Genomic DNA, 6,017 nt, shown 5'->3' with positions numbered 1-6,017 from the left:
CCTGATGAGGGTGCTTTGCAGCCCGCGTGCTCTGGGGAAAGTCCTCAGGGACAGGACTGCAGAGGCCACATCCTGCTCAAAGGCTGCCTCTGGGCCAAGGCCTGGAAGGAGCCCGTGGGTCCCCAGTGCTTCCTCGGGTGCTGAGGGTCATAGTCCAGGGAGATCCTGGTATTCTACTCAGACTCTCCCAGGGTCACTGCGTCTCAGTCTGATGGAACCTGTGATGAAATATTCCTTATCTATCCAGCACATCCTAGAATGTGTCTCCATGGGTTTGCCAGTTTTGATTTCACTGCTCAACAAACTTACCATATTATAATTTAATAGAATAAATTTGACATTAGCACACTAGAAGAAATTTTGACATATTTGACATTGAGGAGTAACCTTTAATTTGCTTTATGTAGTATTTATGATCAAATTGATCTCATGTTGGTAATAATTATTATGTCATAGAAAATGTACTAAGTATTAAAGTGGATGACAAAGAGTTACCATTTCTAACTTTGGTGGAACACTTTATAGGAAATATCCATATTACATTTCATTGCAGATAAAACATTAAAGTTTTGTGATGTCTTTTTCATGATCTCTAATAACCAAACTAATGGAAAGTTTCCTGGGAAGTGATCCTACTGGCTTAGTATAGGTTTATTTTTTCTAACTTTATTATTGTCATAAACCCTATGTTAAATAAAATTTGATTTGATTATTTGTGGTGGTACTATTCAATTCCATTCAGCAGATTCTCATTTTTGTGCAACCATTGACACCTCACAGCTCCAGAACCTCCATCTTACATAGTTCAAATTCACAACATAGAAAAGAAGCTGCTCATTCTCCCTCCCTTTAGTCCTGTTAACAGTCGCTCTGAATTTATGAGTTACTGCTTCTGTTTCTTACAAAGATTGAATCCTGCAGTATTTTCCTTTCTTAGTCTGACTTATTGTACTTAGAATAATGTTCTCAAGGTTCATCCTTAAAGCATGCATCACAGTTTTATTCCTGTTGAAGGCCAAATAATTCCCCACTGGATGTACATAGCTATGTACTTCACATTCATCTCCTTCTTCTCTAGTCACTGTTGCTGTCCAGTAGGAAGTTATGTAGATACTGTTGATGTTTATGCCCATAATTTATACAAATACTTCTCCAAGTCCAGAGAGTGTCCTTTCCCTCTATTTAAAGTGTTCCTTGAGGAGTTTATTTTTTAAATTGACAAAGTGTTATGTATCTGTTTTTATACCTGTGCTTTTGATGTCTTACCGATGAGGTCTTTGCTAAAATCTATGTAAAAAGATTGCACATGAAGACTGTATTTCTCTCAAATTACATATCTTTCATTACTACATTCAAAGCTTTAACCCACATTCAGAAAACTGAATATTATATATATATATATATAATATTGATTGAAATAGAATGGTTTCATAGTAATACCAAGTTTGTCTAGTATATTTATTGAAAGCAGTATACTTTTCCCATTGAATAGTTTAACACATTTGTGGGAAATAATACAATCATTTATGTGATTCATTCTTCTGGGCTCCACATGCTGTTCAATTGGTCCTTGTATCTTTTTTTCATTTCCTCACTCTTCATTACTGTCACTTCATAGCTGATTTTAAAATCAGAAACTCTAAATTGTCCCACACTGGGCATTCTAAAGGTTGCTTGCATGCTTGGGGTCCCTGCCTTTGGCCCCTGTCCCAGAACATGACCTGGTGCATGCAGAGTGCTGGGTTCAGTTCTTCCCCAAAGCACAGGACACTTTGGACTCCAAAGGGATTGAGGTTCTCTATTGTGATGTGGGATGTGGCTGCATAACAGAGGATTTCTATGGGGAAGAAGACCTCAGAGTCAGCCACATCAATGTCCATTTGAATCACTTTCATCACTCAGAAGACCAGACAAGCAGTCACAAATCTGTGTGCTGGTGACACTGAGAGGCTGGGGTCCAAGTCCCAGTGATCCTTCTGCCTCTGAGGACCCCCCTGACACCACCTGACCAAATGCAAACAGGAGCCCTGGTCAGCACCTCACTCTGCTCTTCACAGTCCTGACCCAGTTGCTCACATGTCCCAAGGTGACAGCTAAGGAACCTGAGCCAGGCTGTGGTGCTGTGCAGGAGCCTGGGTCTGAGGGACTCACACCTGCCCCACAGACCCCACAGCAATGTGGCCTGGGCCCTGGTGATTGGGGCTTAGTTCATCCTAAGGGAAGAGAGAAGGCTGTGGGACCTAATAAATAGGTGACAGTGTGCATGTGTGAGTGTGTGTGTATGTACGTGTTTCTGTTTACAGCTGTGTAAAATTTTTGTCTTCAGTCTACCTACATTGTTCACTAAATCACGTGTCCTTAAATGATTTGCATCTATGCTGAAAGTGACACTTCTCATAGATTCCCAAATTTTACTCATGGTACCCTAAATAAAGGACATAGACCTGATTCAGCAGAAGAAGGAATAGAGAACGTTTAACTTTATTTTGTATTTCCTCTCTCTTTAGCCACACCTTATACTGTAGAAGTTCCAGCATCCATGCTAGGACTCAAATAAAGTCTTAACTGTTTCAGCCACAGCCTAACCACATAAGCAGAGTATTTGATAGGAGACTTTCTCTTGAGAAGGGGTTAGGTGAGTGAATCAAGGTGCACATCCACCCAAGATCCATGGATGCCATGGGGCCAAGGTCACCAAGTGTCCTTCTGGCCCTGATGTGACACCAAGTGAGGCACCAGTGGCCTCTTTGCAGGATGGGTCTCAGGCACATACTGGGCATTGTGCATGCTTGGGGAGTTGCAAAGGGGATTCTTCATACTCCAGGGAGATCCTGCCATTCTTCTTTCTACTGCTGTCGCTGCAGTGCTGGGGCTGGAACTCGGGACCTTGCACAAGTTAGGAAATTGCTCTACACTGTGATGCATGCCTGCCTTCTATATTACTATTTTTATTGTTTTCAAATTTTGAGACAGGATCTGCTTAAGTGGAGCAAACTGGCTTAGCTCTTATAATCCTCCTCCTTCAGCCATCTGTGTCTCTAGAAAGAGGCATGTGCCCCCAAGCCCGACCATCATTTGCTTTCGATATTATACTTTCTGTTCACAGTAGACAAGTTTATTTATGTGATTTCAGCCAAGATGCACAGTGATTCTGTTCCTAATTTCATTTTGATTCAGTTGTAAACTTGATAGGAGGCAGAGATGCTCCATGCGGTATTTGGTCATTCACATTTTTCAGCAAATGTCTTGTTTTTCCTGCACATGGGTTAAACTGTGTGTTATGAGGGAAATGTTTGAATACCAGCCAGCCAAATTCATCCTAAAGGTGCTACTTCATTCTCATATGTTTCACGTTGATTATATCATTCACATCAGCTGTGTTTCCAGGTGCATCCAATGTTTTGACTGACTTGAGTCACAGTAAACAGCAGTTGTGTGAGTCCATGTACAAGATATGGAATGTGTGTAGTATATAAGTAACAAGATGCCCCTTATTATATTTTAACTTATTATTGTATCATTTACAAAATAATACAAGTCCAACTCTAATAGTTAAACAGCAAATCTCATGTGACAGCTTAGGCTCTTGGGCTGGACAGGAGATCAGCCTGTCATGCTCACTGGCCATGCCAAACTCAAGCTATTGATCCACTCATTTGAAAAAGTCCATCCAGGGTCACTGTTTTGCATAAACATCATACAGACCCACAAAATGGTCTCTAACATGCTGACCTGGTCTGGAGAAGTGATTATTTGCAGTCTCCCTCAGTGCCTTGGTTGGAGGGCCCAAGATCTCCTCACCCTCCCTCTGCCCTCCTTGCCCAGGCTCTCAGGAGTGAGCAGCACATCCAGACTCACTGCCCAGGCTAAAGGCCTTCCTGTGTAGCTCAGCTGGAAGAAGTGGAGGGACCCTCTGCATCTGCAAGTGAGCGGCTGGACTCCTGAGATAAGGGGCAGAGACCTTGCCTAAGCGAAACCCTCACACCAGGTGGGCAGAAGTGGGGAATGGCACAAGGGCAGGGATGTGCCTGAGACAGAAGTTACCTCCTCAGAGTGACAGCATCCATGTGGGAGCAGGCTCTGAGGAAGCTTTGTAGCAGAGCTCTGTGTCAGAGCAGAGGTAGACGAGCCTGCAGTGCATATTCTGAAACATCCATTCATATTTCATAATGTGACGCTCAATCCACTTCTCATGGTTCATCTTTCCAAACCTAATAGTTTATCCTGTCATAGCATCCTTAATAAATTCATTCCATTGGATTAGCTCAGGTCTCCTCACTGGGAAATCATAAATTGGAATTTTCTCTGTATTGGTAAAAAGGCTTCTATTTTTCTAGCTTAATGCCTAACTCATATGTCTAATATTTCTCCTAAAAATTAAGATTTATCTGGGTGTATTTGTATTTATCACTTTAATAAAAACAAATATCAGTATGTACCAAGCAATGTAAAAGGGATTTCAATTTGTGGATTTAAATAGCGGATTGTAAAATTTGAAAAAATTATTTACTCACTTTCATAGAACTACCAGAAATATAGATATGTGTTTCTCAGGTAATAGATACATGTTTAGTGTTTTAAGGTATTTCACTTAAATTCTTACAATTTTATTAAAGTTCAAATCATTGTTTTATTATCTTTTAGTGCCTATAAATACAAGATGAGAATATTTCATATCATATTATGATATATATATTAAAAGTATGCTTTCAAAATTCAAAACCTCTTTCAAATTATTTTTTCATCAATTAGTGTCAGAATATATGTTTCTTCCCCACAATGTAGACATATAGCATTTATATTCTTTCCAAAAGAAGTAATAACGACACTTGAGGGTTGAAATATGAATATAAGGATTTCAATCATCTTTCTTACCTAATTTTTATTTGTGGTACTGGTGATTGAACCCAGGCCCTTGTGTATGCTAAGCAAGTGCTCTGCCACTGAGCTACCATCTCAGATCCCTACCTAATTTTTATGATGAAAATTACTTTTGAGCATATTTTTCATGACCTTCAGCACACCTTTATTCCTGAATCTGTAGATGACAGGATTGAGGGTGGGTGTGAGGATGGTGTAGAATATGTAATGGAACTTATCCTGGCCTGGAGTGTGGTAGGATTTGGGTCTCATGCATGTGAAAATAAGGAGCCCATAGTGCATGACAACAAAAACCATGTGGAAGGAACAGGTGGAAAAGGACTTTTTCTGGGCTTTGAGGATTTGGTTTGCAAGACTTTACATAGAATTTTGATATACAATACAGAGATCATGGAGAAAGGGTTTATCAATCACCCTAGGCTTGCAGAAGGGAATGTAGGTCACTTAGGCTTATGGACTATGGAGCTGAGGGTCCCCACAAGCCAATCCCCCATGCCTAGGAGCATGCTGACACTGTCACTCATGAGCATGGCATAGCGCAGGGGGTGGCAGATGGCCATGTAGTGATCATAGGACATGGCAGCCAGGAGAAAGCACTCACCACCTAGCAGGATGACAAACAGGAAGACCTGGAATCCACACCATGCAAAGGAGATAGGTCTGGTGCTAGACAGGAAATTGGTTATAATTTGGGGGATGATGTTGGAGATGTGCAAGATGTCCATGAAGGAGAGGTGGCTGAGCAGGAAGTACATTGGGGAGTGGAGGCAGGAGTCCCTGCTGATGAGGAGGATCAAGAGGGCATTTTCTGTGACAGGATGAAATCGATGAACAGAGAGGAGAAGACCAGGCTGGTGTGGGAAGAAGAGAACAGTCCCAGAAGAATGAAATCCCTCCCGGAAGACTGAGTCTCAGGGATCATCTTCTGTTTCCATGTTTTACATAAAAGGAAAGTATAAATTGAAAAATGAATAGAAAAAGAAGAAAAAACACGTGTCAACCTTTTTTACATAAATCTATAAAATGAAATAAGAGCTAGTGACAAATATTTTCTAATTATCCTCAAGACTCTCAGCTAACTTTGTGAGTTCCCTTGCCTTACAGCATGGGTGCTCATGGGTGTCACTTACCTGGGG

General features: G+C 41.1%; 1 pseudogene; it reads right to left on the bottom strand.

The window, feature by feature from the left end:
- Positions 1 to 4,968: 4,968 nt before the first annotated feature.
- Positions 4,969 to 5,803, bottom strand: LOC110346976 (olfactory receptor 2AJ1-like; annotated as a pseudogene).
- Between the last annotated feature and the right edge of the window lie 214 nt (positions 5,804 to 6,017).

The sequence above is a fragment of the Heterocephalus glaber genome, unplaced genomic scaffold (genome assembly GCF_053883595.1).
Source record: "Heterocephalus glaber isolate CG9 unplaced genomic scaffold, H.glaber_assembly_v1.0 deba00001461, whole genome shotgun sequence".
NCBI classification, from domain to species: domain Eukaryota; kingdom Metazoa; phylum Chordata; class Mammalia; order Rodentia; family Bathyergidae; genus Heterocephalus; species Heterocephalus glaber.
The sequence above is the reverse complement of the archived record's forward strand: the minus strand, read 5'-3'. Positions and strand labels throughout refer to the sequence as shown.